Source organism: Rattus norvegicus, chromosome 17, assembly GCF_036323735.1.
Source record: "Rattus norvegicus strain BN/NHsdMcwi chromosome 17, GRCr8, whole genome shotgun sequence".
NCBI classification, from domain to species: domain Eukaryota; kingdom Metazoa; phylum Chordata; class Mammalia; order Rodentia; family Muridae; genus Rattus; species Rattus norvegicus.
In genome coordinates, this window is record NC_086035.1 from 20,492,501 (window position 1) to 20,508,682 (window position 16,182).

The 16,182-nt window shown below is 46.1% G+C and overlaps 1 long non-coding RNA gene across 3 annotated transcripts in view; it reads left to right on the forward strand.

Moving 5' to 3' along the window:
* LOC108348536 (uncharacterized) overlaps positions 1–16,182 on the forward strand; it is a 125,499-nt gene that overhangs the window by 31,258 nt on the left and 78,059 nt on the right. For all 3 annotated transcript variants that reach the window (XR_005495410.2, XR_005495409.2, XR_010059124.1), the window contains exons 2-4: positions 9,441–9,498; positions 10,211–10,353; positions 10,822–15,464. This is a non-coding gene — a long non-coding RNA (uncharacterized LOC108348536). The remainder of the gene's footprint in view (positions 1–9,440; positions 9,499–10,210; positions 10,354–10,821; positions 15,465–16,182) is intronic.

Genomic DNA, 16,182 nt, shown 5'->3' on the forward strand with positions numbered 1-16,182 from the left:
CTCTCTAGAGTGCAGAGACTTGGAGCATACAACCTTGCACGAGAATCCCAGACTTCGGAACCCACAATCTCTCCTACCTAAGCGGTGGTGTCAGTGGATGTTCAGTTTGATTTATCTTGGTCTGGGCTGTGGGAGATAAAGCTATCCACAGGTCTGGACCATTTCTAGGCAGGAAAGGGGGCTTGAATTTCGTTCTCTATCCGTGGAATTACCTCACTCTCAGGGAGAGCTGAGGCCTGCATTTGAATGGAACATTTGCATATCTATACAGCTTTCCTCTCCTCCCTGGCTCTCCAGGCTTTCAAAAGGTGCTGACTTCACCAGCCAGCTAGAGCCTTTTCTTTGTCCTTGGCCAAAAAAGGCCAGTTATTAAGAAACCCACATGGCTTCTCCTTTTGTTTCCGATGTGTTCTGTTTAATAACGGTTGCGTCTGACCTACCATATTCTTTTTTGCACCCATTGCCTCTTTCTCATATTTTTGTTTATTTATTTATTTTTGAGGCAACCTTCGGTCTCAACTGCTGTTGACCACACTCAGTACTGATGTAGAAAAGGCAGATAGCTGCATAACTTCCACGGTCTGCATCTGAACAAGAAAGGCTGCTTTGAGAGCAAGTTTCTAGATATTTCTGTCTCCTCCACTCTCTAGAAAAAGTCTTTGTTGGATCTTTGCTCCAGCCAGAATTACAAGCAAGAATGGAGCCAGGCAGACTCTGTTCTATGTCTGCTTCTGAGCAACGATAGTTATTTTCCAGAGAAAAGTAATTTGGATGTATTAATTGTGTCAAATTCTGAAGTTCAGGCCCCACAGTCTATGTAATCTCCCTACCTCACTCCAACAATGCTAATTACTCCCTATCCTGGGCTCCAGCTCTCTGCTCACCCCAGGGGGCAATCACTTTGACAGAGATTGGTCACCTTCCTGACATCACTTGGGGGTGAGAGGAGATGGTATCTTCCATGTCTGTGCCCCTTCACAGTTTCTGCAAGGACACAAGTCCTTTCAATGATCTGACTGCAAAGACATTCATTATGCCTCAATCCCTTGCCCGGCCCTGCTCTGGCCAGAGTTAGAAAGGACCTTACTGCCAATTTGGTGATTTGGGTTACTGTTCCTTAACTTGGGGACCTTGAATTTGGAAGGTTAAAAAAAAAAAAAAAACAAGAAAGAAAGAAAAAAAAAACTATTGTAACCCTTAACTGAAATTTAGCATTTCCTTCAGCCAAGGGTGTGGTAACAAACCGCACTTGTGCTAACATGACAGTTATTGCAAGCATCTTAAAATAACATTTTCTTTCATCTCTGCCGAGACATTACAGTGGTTTGTGGAGTGACTGCTAGAGCTTGTTACTTAATGTATTAACAAAGACGCACATATATGCTTATAGGATAATGTTTTAGCATTGCAGTGCAGTCCTATTTTGCTAACTGTAGCTATTACACCTTGTATTTACTATTCTTATTTTGAGAAGGGTCTATAGTCTCCAATAGACTGCCAAAGACATCTATGGGTGGGGCAAACAAAGAAACCCACTTTAACCACTAGTTGCTTTATGTTCTGTTTTTATTCCAATTGCTATGATAAAATACTTGGACAAAAAGCAATCGAGGGAGGAAGGGGTCGGCTTGCACTTCACTGAGGGAAGTTCAGACAGGAAGTTGGATCAGAAGCTGTGGAGGAATGCTGCTTGCTGGCTCACTCTGTGCCTTGAGTTTCTGGATTGCTACATCAAGGACTCATGTTTAGCTAGCTTTCTTATACAGTCCAAGCTTGCTCAAGGGAATGGTTCCACCCACAGTGGACTGGGCCTTTTGCTATCCATTAATAATCAGGGTAATTACTAACCGTGTCCGTAAACCAACCTAGTCTAGGCTTCTTCTCTCAGATGACTCTAGATTGGGTCAAGCTGACAATTAAGGCTAAGTAGTGTGCCTTATCTCTTTAGACTATTTCTCTTAAGAGCCTACTACCACAAAGCTGCCTTTGCTCTGTTCCCACAATATGACTTTTCCACTAGTGTTTCAGCACTCCTTCCTCTATCAGTTCTTCCTTAGCTCATGTCTTGCATCTAAGATTTTTTTTCATGATTCTATTCTTCCCTCATTCTTCCCATACATATGTATTGGTTGCTACTATAAAGTAGTTGCAGTGCTTTGAGGAGGAGCGACAAGAGCCAGGCCATTATACAGTGCACACTGTAAATACATGCTCTGGACAAGCATGTGCGGGAAATGGCTAACCTAGCTGGGAGCCTATCACAGAGGCTTGGTGATGGGAACAAAGTCAACTGTTGAATGGTCAAGCTGGGGCTGAACAGGTAAGGGAGCTCAAACTGTTGAGTGCTTTTCAAACCACGCTGAGAGTAGGCACCAGAGGTTTTAAGAGAGCTGTGCTTTAAGGAGGCAGCTCTGGTTCAGTGCGAAGATGGACTGGAGGGAGGAGGGATGAGATGAGATAGAGACAGATGAGTAAGAGACAGATGCATGCTGCCTTTTGCTCACTCTGAGGGAATACCGTGTCCACTCTGTGCTTCGCTTTCCTTCCTCCCGAGATTCCCTTCCACAGGACCCCACGCTCCTGAGGGCCTGTGGTTGACTTTCCAGGAAGCTCCATTTTATCTGACTTTTATGATTTTTCCACGTTATTCGAGGTCTATTTGGGTTATTTTTAATGTATCCATTTCTTACCTCTTCCTTGTGTATGCAGGCACGTGTTTCTGTATATGTGGGTTTGCATAGATGCATGGATGTATGTACGTGCACAATTGCATGTTTGACATATATGTCACATGTGTGTGTATGTGTGTTTGTGAATGTACGTGTTTGTGTGTGTATGTGTGGTTTATATGTGCAGTCCTTTCTGGGCACTTAGTATGTTCCCTAGTTATTCACTATGACCGAGATGGAAACTGTAATGGTTTAACTTCATTGCCCTTTATATAGGGATTAGGCAGACACCGGAGAGCACAAGGAACTAAAAAGAACATCAAAGTTGTAGGTTGCTCCTCAAAGTTGTTGTGACTTCAGGTTAAGGGAGAAAGCCTGCTGTCTAGCCATTGAAGATGACTGTGTGGAGCATGTATAGTGGATATGTATTCCCTAGCAGGGAGACCACTGGGCCTTAACCAGTTTTCCCAATTCTTTGGAAAGCCAGATTGGCCATTTGAATGCACACACACACACACACACACACACACACACACACACACACTCACACACATTCACACATACTCATGCACACACTCATATACATACACTCATACACACAAACACATTCACACACACATACACACACGTACACTTACACACACTCATACACACACCCATACATATTCACATACACATACTTTCACACACATGCACACACACACACACATACACAAACACACACACATATGTATATGTGTGTATATGTGGACTCCAAACTTTTGAAGGGCTTAAAAATGAAACAAAGAAACCCTGATATCCTGGCAGGAAGTTAGGGAAGCGCCGTTTACATTGGACACGTGATTTAATAAAGATTTTTTTTTCATACTTCTGACTCAGTCAAGTTTGGCCAGACATAGTTCACTTAGTTCTTGTTAGGCTCACTGATTCTAGAAATTTCATAAAGCAAGTTGCTGGTCTCTGGGGTTAGGAAGATTGGAAGACACGCCTTTGAGGTCATGACAGAAAGGTAGAGAAGCTGTTCTTTATGAAAACTGGAATGGTGGTGGACACCGCTCCCCTGTCAGCTGCTCACTTTATTTCTGAGGTGGTTTTTACTTCATCTACCACAGCTGTTGAAAACCTGGCTTTGCAGAGCTATGACGTCATGGAAAGGAATGTAGCACCCCCTGAGGACAGAACTGCAAACCAGTGATACCTCACGACCTCGACATAGCTGCTGAGCCAGCTGTGGCTCAAGGCCATAGTTTATGCACCACAGATCACGCTGATGTTCACATGTTTTCCTCAAATTTAAATGTCCTGTAGCCCTGCCCTGCGGGCTGGTTGTGGGTCTCCTCTGTGCCTCCTTACACAGTTTTGGAGGACCTTGTGAGAAAATTAAAGAAAGTCAGGGCTGGCCAAAGAGAATCCACAAAAGCAAATGTCAAGTCTGTCCACATCTGTCCATTTTCTAAGACACTTTTTAGTCGGTGACCTATAGAACCATAGAGTAGGCCCCTGAGAAAGTGCGTGGGTTTAGAGCACTGCTCGGCCAGCCCCACCTATGCATTTTAATGTAAATTAATAGAAACTAAAAGTTCCTCTTCCCATTTCCACAAAGAGTGGGGAAGATGATTGCCTCACAGAACTGAGAACACTGTGCCTTCCTTCACTGTGTAACACTGCCTGGGATTGCCTTATGGCTGCTTACATGGTGCTACATCTACTCATGTTCTAAGTTAGGAGCTTTAAGATGTCAGATACTGTGATGGTTTTTCTATGCTCAGCCCAGGAGTGGCACTATGAGAAGGTATGTCACGGGTGTGGGCTTTAAAACCCTCACCCTAGCTGCCCGAAGTCAGTTTTCTGCTAGTTGCTTTCAGATGAAGATGTAGAACTCTCAGCTCCTCCTGCACCAGGCCTGCCTGGATGCTGCCATGTTTCTGCCTTGATGATAATGGACTGAACCTCTGAACCTGTAAGCCAGCCCCAATTAGATGTTGTCCGTATAAGAGTTGTCTTGGTCATGGTGTCGGTTCACAGCAGTAAAACCCTCACTAAGACAGATACAAACAGAGTGTTCTGTACTTTGAGCCACCTTGTTGGCCAATTCCCTATTTAATTCTGGCTCTTCAAGTATGCTAACATCTCACTCAGATTGGTGAGGAGGCTCAGTGAGTACAGTCACTCACTACACATCCGGCAGCCTGAGTTAGATCCCCAGAACCATGTGACGGTGGAAGAACTGATCCCACTAAGTTGTCCTCCAACCCAACCTGGGTGACTACAGACACACACACACACACACACACACACACACACACACACACACACACACTGAACAGCATCTCAAAAAATGAAAACAGTGGTAGTGACTTCGAAGACGCTCTGAGTTAATAATTGACAAAATATTTGAGCATTTGGTTTGGATTCTCTTCTTTTTCCTTCTTTTTCTTTCCTCCCCCTCCTCTTCCACCTCCTCCTCTTCTTCCTCTCTTCTTTCTTCAACAAGCTTTTATGTAGCTCAGGCTGGCCTCAAACTCATTATGTAGCTAATGATGACCTCGAACTGCTGAGCCCCGCCCCCCTTCACCTCTGGACAGCTGTGGCGACAGGTGCATAGCATCGCACTCCGTTCGGTCTGGGTTCTTTAAAGAACGGCTGTGTTACAGGGGAGAATTACACCTTGGCCTCCATCCACCCCTGTATTTGCAGACTGTATATTTATGAATTTGCTGCTTCCTAATTTTTATTTACAGCCCATGGATCAGCCACTGCCAGCGCCATCACATTCATGTGTGGACACGCACAGCGCTCAGTACGACCTGAGCTACTGGAAAAGCATGTTCTCAGGTCAAGGGGAACAAAGTGATACTCAATTCTCCACCAGCAAATGGAGTTCTTTCTGTAATCTATTTAATGCCATGTCCTTTTATTTGCGTGTGTGTGTGTGTGTGTGTGTGTGTGTGTGTGTGTGTGTCTGCTTTTGCTAGGCAGGTTTGCTGTTTAAAATGTTCCAGTCACATGGCTGACATATTCTCATGGGATTTAGGCACAAGAAGGCTGCAGTGTGTCTAAAGGAGAGAGTTGGTGTGTTGATGCTTCCTTCCGGCAAAAGCTTCTGAGGTATCTGCTGAGAGGTCACCACTGACGAATTGTCACTCTCTCCTAAGTAAAGCTAGCTTTAAACATACGAACCAAGATTTTCGCATCGATTGGCAAACATGCTATAATCAGAGGCTCACAGAAACTCAACCCTGCATTTTCTCTACAACTGGTGACTTGGTATGTGTTGATGTTTATGATGTAGTTGGCTTTACAGAGCAGAACTGCCTCTGGAATCAAGAATCAACCATGCAGTGAAGGGGTTGAGGTGTGGTAGTGGGACATTCTGAGAAGGGCGCTGTTAGGTTATGTGTTGTTAGCACCATGCCATGCGTTTACATGAACTAAGATGTTGCTGGATGATAGAATCCATGGAACCAGCCAACATATATGCCTTTTTCCACTGACCCAAACATCATTCTGCAGCTGGAACTGAAGGGCTAGGAACCTGTGAATCCCTTACCTCTTCCCACTCTAGGCCATGGTAGCCATGATGTTTTAGAACTAGAGGGAGATTTTTGCCAAGATAATACATTTGTCTGGTACCCACTTCCTGGGGATGGGCCAGAACTGGTTTCTTTTTTTTTTTTTTTTTTTTTTTTTGGTTCTTTTTTTTTTTTTTTTCGGAGCTGGGGACCGAACCCAGGGCCTTGTGCTTCCTAGGCAAGCGCTCTACCACTGAGCTAAATCCCCAACCCCCAGAACTGGTTTCTTTTAATGTCAAGAATCCTCGCCATCCTGACTAGCAACAGTGACCTCCGGTTGAGGTCTTACAGACAACTTTCTGTATTGTTTTATGGACACTGTTTATTTGATCTATGCTCTAGCCAAATGGTAAAATGAGACTGAAGGAGAAGTTTATTCACAGGCAGGTTGGGTAGGAGATCAGGTTGATCATGAAGGTTCTTTCTTGTTTTTTTTGGGTTTTCTGGTTTTTTTGGTTTTTTGTTTTGTTTTGTTTTTTGTTTTTGTTTTTGTTTTTGTTTTTGGCAGGCAGGAAGACTTATTCTTAACCTGGCTATTCCAGTGCACGCCACATAGAAATGGATTCGCTGGGTCCAGGGTAGATTGACTGATGGTGTGATGATGGCTTACAAAGGATGATTTGGCTTCCCAGGGGTATCAGGGCCTTAAGGAAGCCATCTGATAGGAAGGAGGGAGCAAGGTGATCTCTCTACTGATGTTCTAGGATGTGTTGTTCACGATTCACAGATAAACATCTGACGTGACCACCACTGGTACTGGAGGAAGGTTGGCTGTCTAGATTGGCTAACTGGGCAAGTGCTAAGCCTCTCACGGTGTGTTCTAAAAGGTTTCTTTTTAAATGTCTTTTCTTCTTTAAGGGGTCCCTTGAGGCTTCTGGAGAGAGCTGCAGTTTCCTCCCAACCTCTATGGGGTGCGTTTGAGAAGAGAGGCATGCGTGTTTCCTTCTACCTGGATGTGTTCCCAGAGTCTGTTTTATCACAACCTTACCCCATCAGCGTCTAGACCACCCCCTTCTAATTAGGCGCTGCTTTCTGAGGCATCTTCTGATTTAGCATCAGGTTTTTGTCAAACGTGGACATGTTCTGATAAGAGGGGATCTGGGTCCTAATGTTGCTGGGGGGATGGGTATATAAGAGTGCGCATGCTGGTTGGGGATTTAGTCAGTGGTAGAGCGCTTGCCTAGGAAGCGCAAGGCCCTGGGTTCGGTCCCCAGCTCCGGGGGGGGGGGGGTGCGCATGCATGAACACAGGAGACTCTGGTGGGGGGACCTGTGTAAACCCCAGTGCACTAGAACTTACCTTTCCAGGCAGCTCTGCCTGAGTTCTCACACTTGGACACACATTGGGCGGCTCCATCGTCACTGAAAACCACGTAACACTCCTCCTTCAAGGCTCACGTTTACAGAAGCAGCGGCTCCTAGGCCTTCTTTGCTCATCCTCTACATCCTTGGTTCCCGAGTCTCCAGGAAGATCAGCTTGTCCCCTGAATGCTCTGGAGTCGTGTGCCCCTTAAGCCACTTCCGTGTTACTCTTTTGTCTCCTCCTCTGTTTCTTTCCTTTTTGTAGGAACTACCATTTATTGGCAGAGGGTTCGTCAATCCTTGGCTGCCGCCTTCCTCATGACGGCCAACACGTGGCTCAGCTCCTCCTGCTTTCTCTTGGTGCGCATGTGCGCGCCCACCCGCTTCTTGATGAACTTGAGTGCCCGCTTGTCCTTGGACACTTTGAGCAACTCTGTGGGGCGCCGTTCACAGGGTGCAAAGCCGCACACCTCTCCGATCATGTCCGGCACAAACTTGGTGTGCTTAGTGAGGTGTGCTTGGTGAGGCGCCCGTGACGCCCGCTGTGTCTCACTTGCTGCCGTTTGTCATCATCTTGTGGCCTTTGTTGAGGCCCATGGCCACGGGGTGGGTGCTGCTCTCCGATGGCGGTCGGGACAGGAAGTTCTTCTGTTTTCAAAGCTTCCAGAAATTCTCCTCAAATCTGGCTCCCTCACCCCCCACCTCACTGCCTGGGTCTATTTTTGATTAAAGCCCTTTGAAGCCTTCTCATCACTTTTGGGAGCAGGGATAAATAGCCGTGTACCCCACACAGTATTCCTCAGGCTCTGTCTTTTGTGTGTTAGCCCAACGTCCTGCTTATGTGTGTACTGGGGGGTCTAATTCGGGGTTTTGCAAATGCAATGGCTCTCTGTCTCCACCCTAATGCCCTCTTTTCTTGATACCCCAGTATTTGTGGGTGATCTGACTGGGATCTATCCCATTTGGCCTATGGTTCAGGGAGTTGGGGTATCGAATGGACTCAGGGTGTTGATTGGTCATGGACTGACAAGCTCCAGGGAGAGGTGTGGGTAACAATGTTTATTTATACAGGTATAGAAGGGAGATGGATCGTTTGCGTTTTCTGTTCCTAATTCAGCATTCCTTTCTCTCCTTCTTGTTCTTTTTTTGAATGGAATGGTGTCACCCACTCACTGGTTTTTATATAGCTCTCACTGAAGTAGAACTCAACGGAAATCGTGCCTATTAATTAGAAACCCAGAATGTGGGCAGTTTTGAACTGCTAATTAAAACTTCCCGATTGAGTTGTATTCATAGGTTTTTAAACCCTTTTTCTTTTCCTGAACCTAGAACTTTGCTATCAGAGAGGATGGCTTCTTTGTAAATGGCATCTTCCTTTAAAATGGTTCCATTTATCTCCAGGAAAACCTCAGGGCCATTTTTTTTTCTTTCCTCCTTTGGGGAGGTCGTTAGTGAGAGCCAGAGAGGGACAAATGGCTTAGGCCTCTTCCACTCTGCCTTCTAACGATTGCTGCCTGCCATCCTCACAGAGAACAGAGTGGGTGGGTGTTCAGTAAGGGCCCAGAGATGCCTCCCTCCATATTGGCCAGGGGGAGACGATCTCCTCAATATCTAGGCTCCATGGGGACATCAGTGGCCTTCAGCAGGGTAGCATATGCTGTCCTTCACCATAGCCACCTGTAGGGAGCCAGACAAATCCACAAAGGTAGATGACGAAAGTCTGAAGCCATGGATGGAATTCACCCCTTTATCCTTCCAGGGACTGTAATCCTCTGCAGAAGCCGCACCAACAGAGCTCACTCCGGAGTATGGCTTTCTGGGCCCAGTGCCAACAGCTCACACAGGCCTCTCTGTTCAGCTCAGACTGCATCTTAACCTGACTTTTTTTTTTTTTTAAGGTGGCCCAGCAGGGATCCCCTTGTGACTGAAGTCAGAGTTTGCACAGACTCCTAAGAGGTAGGTCTATAGGAGGGTGTGTGATATCTCTAACAACTGGCTCCATTGTATCCTGGCCTGGGGGATTAGAGAGAGAGAGAGAGAGACAGAGACAGAGACAGAGACAGAGAGACAGAGAGAGAGAGAGAGAGAGACAGAGAGACAGAGAGACAGAGAGAGAGACAGAGAGAGACAGAGAGACAGAGAGACAGAGAGAGAGACAGAGAGAGAGAGAGAGAGAGAGAGAGAGAAAGAGAGAGAGAGAGAGAGAGAGAGAGAGAAAGAGAGAGAGAGAGAGAGAGAGAGAGAGAGAGAGAGAGAGAGAGAGAGAAAGATTGATTCTTGTAGCCCAGGCAGAATTTTTTTGTAGCCCAGGCAGAATTGGCCTCTTCTGAGCTAGGCAAGGCCATGTGTGCTGCACGTGCTTGGCGCTGCCGCCGCTGCCGCCGATGTGGCCACGGGCTGGCCATGTGCTTTGCGTTTCTTCTCTTGTTCAGAAGGTGGTTGATTCATGCAAAATGCTTAACAATGGCTGCCATGCACAGCAAGGGAGGGAATCTGGTCCCCTTTGATGTGCAGGGTCTTTCTGGAGATTCCAAGAAACCAGTTCAAAAGGTTTTCTTTGGACACCACACCTCCAGCATATGTGAAAGTAAAGGCCGGGCTCCCCAGGAGGCTTGCTGGGTAAAACATCTTGTTTCTTCCCTTCTGTTTTGTCTTGTACTGACTACAGGTTTTCCGATTTCTCACTGCCCTGGTGGTCAGAGGAGGGAATTAAGCAAAGGAAAATGACCAGCTGAGCTTTTTGGAAGTCCAAAGGAACAATGGCACACGCTCTCTCGCAGTCCTGTTGTAGAGTCAGATGGCCAGGGCAAGGTGGGTGACTTGCCAGCCACGAGGTATTTCCCTGCTGGTACTTCTGAGCTTACCGAGCCTGCTGGGGAAGTGCAGACGCAAGGGGAGCCATCTGGTCACCAGGGTGGGGCCTACTGCAGCCCTGCTCTAGTTGGTTTTCAGATTGTAGGCACTGTGCTATCATCCTTCTTGCTCCTCTCTTCTGGGGTGGGACTTAAGGACATGGTTGGGCAGTGCATGGGGATACTCGATGAGCCCAAGCAGGAAGGCCCGGACTTAGAGGAAAACCATTTACCACGCTCCTCTGTACTGAGTTTACTGTGCTACCTGGTCTTCTGGGGAAGGGACTCTGGAAAAATATCCCCAACCCTCAGTTTGCTCGCAGACAAGAGAAGCCATTACAGAACCAGTGTCATTATGCACCCCCAGTCATGGCCCAGATGTCAGAGGTACAGGGAAGGAATGTTTTCCTTCTTTTCTATCTTTTAGGGACTCTTTGGCTTCCTTCCTTGTTCTGCAAGTCCCTTACCCACCGGTGGAGGCTCCCACTGTGACCAAACTGCTTTGCAACACCGAGTGGGAACTGGTGAACACCCTCACACCCCAATCCGTCACTGTGTCAGCGAAAAGCCAAGGGACAACCCAGGCTGGCTGCGTGGGCGCAGGGAACCGTCTGGACAGTTTGCTAGCCCAGGTAGATCAATGCCTCTCTGGAGAAGGGAGGCGACGCGGAGGCTCCCACAGTCTTGCCATCTGTTCTCTGAGAGTTAGCCTCCATTTCTCTCTTCACGCAAGGTAGGTTACTGCCCCTAGCAGCCGCCAACCTCCTAGCCAAAGCTGGCATCTCCGAAATGCCACAAATGCTCAGTTGGCCTTCCAAGTGATTTACCACAACATATGGAAAGATCCTGGCCAAGCCTATAGCTATTTGGCAGATTATAGGTATATATAAATCATGTGCTAATTTTAACGCAATTTACCCCTGCTCTGCAATGTTCTCTGGTTATCTGTCCTTCACAGGGTTTCCTCATGGGTCTCCTTGACCACTGAGGATCACTCTGGTCTTAAATTGAGACTGACCCTTATGTACCCATAAGGCTGTGCCTCTCCGTCGTCCTCCCAGGGCAGTGCAGTGAATTATTGTTTTCCTTTCCTGACTTGACTTCCTTGTGGATCCCTGGTTTCTGAGCATTCCCACACATGCCCTCTACTTTGTGTTGTATCTTTGCTGATTTCTGAAATCTGCCCTGAGGAGGAAGAGGTCTCTGAACTGGAAATGTTGCCTTTATATATCATGGACTGGTAGCTCTTCCCTCCGTGACACTCGGTTTCTCTCTTTCTCCATCTCCCTTCCTTTTCTTCCTTTCCTCTCCATCTTTCTTTTGTGATACAATGTCTCCTGTCGGCAGTGGATGTAGCCAAGAGTGACCTTGAACTTTTGGTATCCCTGTTTCTACCACCCAAATGCTAGATACCCAGTTTTGGGTTCTTGTTTTCACTGAGGAACAAATGTCAGCTTTCAGTTACTGTGTGAGTTAACGAGTAATACGTAAGTTTTACCTGGTCGGGTAAATAGTATGCTAAGCACTCTCTGTTATCGAGGACTTGGAAACATCCTGCACCCGTTCCAGTTTTACCCATGGAAATACTAATAGTCTTTGCCAGCCATAGGGGCACAAGTCTATTAATCCCAACACTTAAGAGGAAAAGGCAGGAAGGTCAGCAGTTCAAGGCCAGCTTCAACCACGTAAAGAGTTTGAAGCCAGTGTGTACGCTACAGGGGACTTCACCTCATCAAACAAACAAAAACAAACAAACAGCAGTCAATTTTTAAGTGAGACTAGACGTGGGTACTTAAGCTGTAATTTAAACATAACGACAAGGTCTCTTTTCTCTCTCTGATATATGGTTCTCTCATAGCTAAGTGGACACCATTCTCAAAGTCACATACACTTGGGGTTTTTCCCCCTCCTGGAACTTAACTAGTTCGGTGGTGTGATTAGCCCAAATTGATAGGTAGAATTCCATTTTGTATGTGTTTTCTTCAATGTTAGCCAATACTGTAGACAGATTTCATGCTCTGCTTCAGCAAACAACGAACCAATTGACTCATCCGTAGAGCCGTATAATTAGAACCAATCTGTATTTATCAATTCATTTCCTAAGTTTGTTTGGGTGATTTAGCTTTGTGCCTGGATGTCCCAGGACAGCCAAGGATGATCAGACACCGCTCACTGGCTCCTAGCAGACATTCAGCACAGAACTCTCATGGCCAAGGTCAGCACACATTGTTTCATGGGGGTGGCTTAGCTCTCTTCTGTAAATTCTAGGACCAGAGGCAGAATCAGGGACATTGGTTGTTAGGGAGCCAAAGTCTTAAAGGGCTAACGATGTTAATAGGCACGTCAGGACCATTTCATAACTGGAAAATTGGAAGTACATAGGAAGTGACTTGAGATGGAGAAAAGATTTTAGTAAAATAAAATCGTGCCCCAAATTGGAAGGTGTCTTGGACCAGGGAATTGTTACTGATGAAGGTTAAGAACAAAGTATGTCTGGGCAATGACTCTGGAGACTACTGAGGCAAATGCTAATAATGTGGGTATGGTTTGTGGCATTTTCCTGTGTGTCTGCTCTTCATGGTTTGAGGCCAAGTAATATGTCTCAGTACCAGGTACGGCACCTTCGATGGAGCAGATGCTCAGAAATATTAACTGAGTATTAAGTCAACTGATATTTATTTAACACTGATTGAACAAAAGCCTTAAATAATTCACAGTTTAGATGTACACTCTACCTGCAGTCCTCGTAAATGGAAAACTCTGAGCCAATGAATTTTGTTTTAATTTTATTTTTCTTGGCTATTCTATGTATTTACATTTCAAATAATGTAATTCCGCCCCCCTCTCCCATACCTTTTTCCCTTTCCCCCTGCTTCTATGAGGATGTTTCCAATCCACTCCAACCTCAACATCCTGGAATTACCCTACGTTGGGGAAATGACCCTTCACAGGACCAAGGGCTTTTCCTCCTCTTGATGCTGGGCAAGGCTATCCTCTGCTACATATGTGGCGGGAGTCAGGGGTCGCTCCATGTGTATGCATTGGTTGGTCCCTGGGAGATCTGGTGGGACCCTTGTATTTGTCAAGGTGCAGGGTAGGGGTCAGGAAGCTTGGGCTGGGTCCAGGGCAGTCACTGCAGATGCAGCAAGCTGGAAGAAGAAAGAGTATGAAAGATATTTATTCTTTACAAATCCAATGGCTATAGAAAAAGTACCCTGTCAAGTGTTTCCTTAGGTGCTCCAGAAAGGCTGATACCAGAGTATAGAGAAAATGCCTTACAGGCCAGCCTTATGGAGGCATTTTCTCAGTCAGATTTCCTCTTTCCAGATATGTCTAGATATCTGTTAAGTTGACAAAAGTCAACTGTCCTGCAAGCAAGTGGAGTGACTCTCAAGATATTCCATGTCCTAAACGTTTCTAACCTGGGCATATAGTCTTTCTCATGAATAACAAAGAAAGCAACATTTTAGCTCCATAGGGTGGTGACCGAACCAGTCAGAGGCTCTGGGCACAGGTTTAGGCAACTGAGAACACCAGAGAATTGCATCTCTGAATGAGCCTTCCAGGGCCCCGCAGAACTGGATGGGTGGGAGTGAAGTCAATCAACAGGTAACTGAAGAGCTAGAGATAAAATATCCTAAGGCCTTTACAAGCTGAGTGAGGAGTCTAAGAATGTTAGAGAGGCAGGGTCTACAGAACCTGCCTGGTGGAGGCTGGAGAAATGATATGAAGGATGTGGCACCTGGAGGCAGCAGGCTTGGTTTTCTCAGCCCATGTATCCCTTGACTTCCGGAGCAAAGCAGAAGTAGAGAGTTCAGCCTGGCTCTGGTTCCAGAGCAGCATGTCTGGGAGGAAGGACAGAAGGGACAGACTCCAGGGAAGCTGGACAGCCTCTTGCAGTCCCTGGGCTGAACAGGCTCTTGGGAAGGAACTTGAAGGGGTTTAGACACAGAGGGCGATGGCAGACTTCCTCCACGGTGATGGCTGTTCCTGCTAGTAGCAGACATCTCTGCTTGTGGTGTAGCGGGGTCTAAACTGATGTGTTGACTTTCAGAGAAGGGTGGAAGGAATGGTTTTGAAAGCTGGTCACTGGGAACCTGCGGAGGCAGCCTTAGAGGCTCAAGACCTATCTGTTCCTTTCTTCTGTTCCTTCACTCCTGCTTCCCTCTCTTTCCTCTCCTTCCTCTCCTTCCTCCCACTTATTCCCCTCTTCTTCCTCCTCCCCCTCCTCCTCTTCCTCCCTCCCCCTCCCCTTCTCATTTTCCTCCCTTCCCCCTTCCCCTTCCTCCCCTTCCTGCCCCTAATCTCCTTCCTGCCCCTCCTTCCCTGCTTCCCTTTGATCAGACATTCTTTTAATGATTACTTGCCAGGTAGGAACGTAGGAGTTGGGGGAAAAACAAGGGGTGACCAAAGATTACAGTCCTAAATGGGGACACAGTTAATTGCCAGTTGCTGACTGAACATCTCTGTCTTTGTTCGTTCGAAGCCAAGGCCAAGGGAAACCCTAAGTGGTATTTCTTGGTGGTCTGTAAGGTGATAGGTTTCTTGGTAAGAAGTGACTCCTCAAACTCTAAGAAAACCACTTGTGATCTTCCACCCACAGCAGCTATATACCCAGAATTTGGTGTCACTTCCCTTAGAGACATATTGGACACAGATGTAGTTGGATAATGAAATCTCCTGAAATGCAGAGGTGAACTGTGGGAGAGTCTTCACCCCAGAGAACTAAGTTGAGTGAATATGGTTGCTTGCTGAGTATACTACTATGCTCTAAAAGATTTGTTTTTATTATCTTTAATTATTTATGAGTATGTTTGTGTGTGTGGATATGCACGCATGCGTGTAGGTGTCTGAGAGAGTCAGTGGCATAGGATCCCCTGGAGCTGACGTCACAGACAGCTTTGCTGTGACCTGCCTGACTTGGGTCATGGGAACCAAACTTTGGTCCACTGCAAGAACAGCATGTGCTTGTAAGCATTGAGCCATCGCTCCAGCCTCTATTGAGAACATCACAGGAAAGACACACCATTGTGCAGTCCCAAGGAGAACTACTAGTCTTATGAGCTTCAGGTGATGCTTTGCCTATTAAAAATTAGCTCATGAACACTTCCAGGAATATACTTTTAAAAACTTATGATTCTTTAAACTCTCAAATATTTATTATTTGGATTCGAGAGACATGTGCCTTGGTACATGTAGAGGTCGGAGGACAACTTTGTGGGGTTAGTTCTCCTTTTCCACCTTTACACGTGATCCAGGAATAGAACTCAGGGTCCATGGCAACCACTTTCACCTACTGAACCAACTGGCTGGCCCTAAACTTAGATTCTTCGATACATGGGATAAAAAGGGGCAAACCCTGTTGAGATGTGTTTGGGTATAATGTCTAAAATTTAGATTTTTCTTCAGAGGACTAGGATATGAATCTCCTATGGCCGTATTGGTTACGGTGTCTAATGGACATCTTGGTTACAGTGACTAATCTATGAAATGAGAATAGGAAGGTCATGGCAGGGCAAATGTGACAAACATGGGTGTTCTGGGGAAGGTACAAATGTGATAGACATGAAAGTGCTTGGCTGACTCTCTAGTGCTACACAGATGTCCGACTGTATCATGGCTTGTTGTTATTCCAGTGTCCGTTTGCTCTTAAACAACTTTCAATGGCCTGGCATAAACACTGGGCCCTTGGAAGACCAATTGCTAATTGTATAAAACCATAAAAGTGTCTATTGTATGTTTTTCTCTTCCTGGTATACCCATGATCACCATGGAGTAGAGATGACTT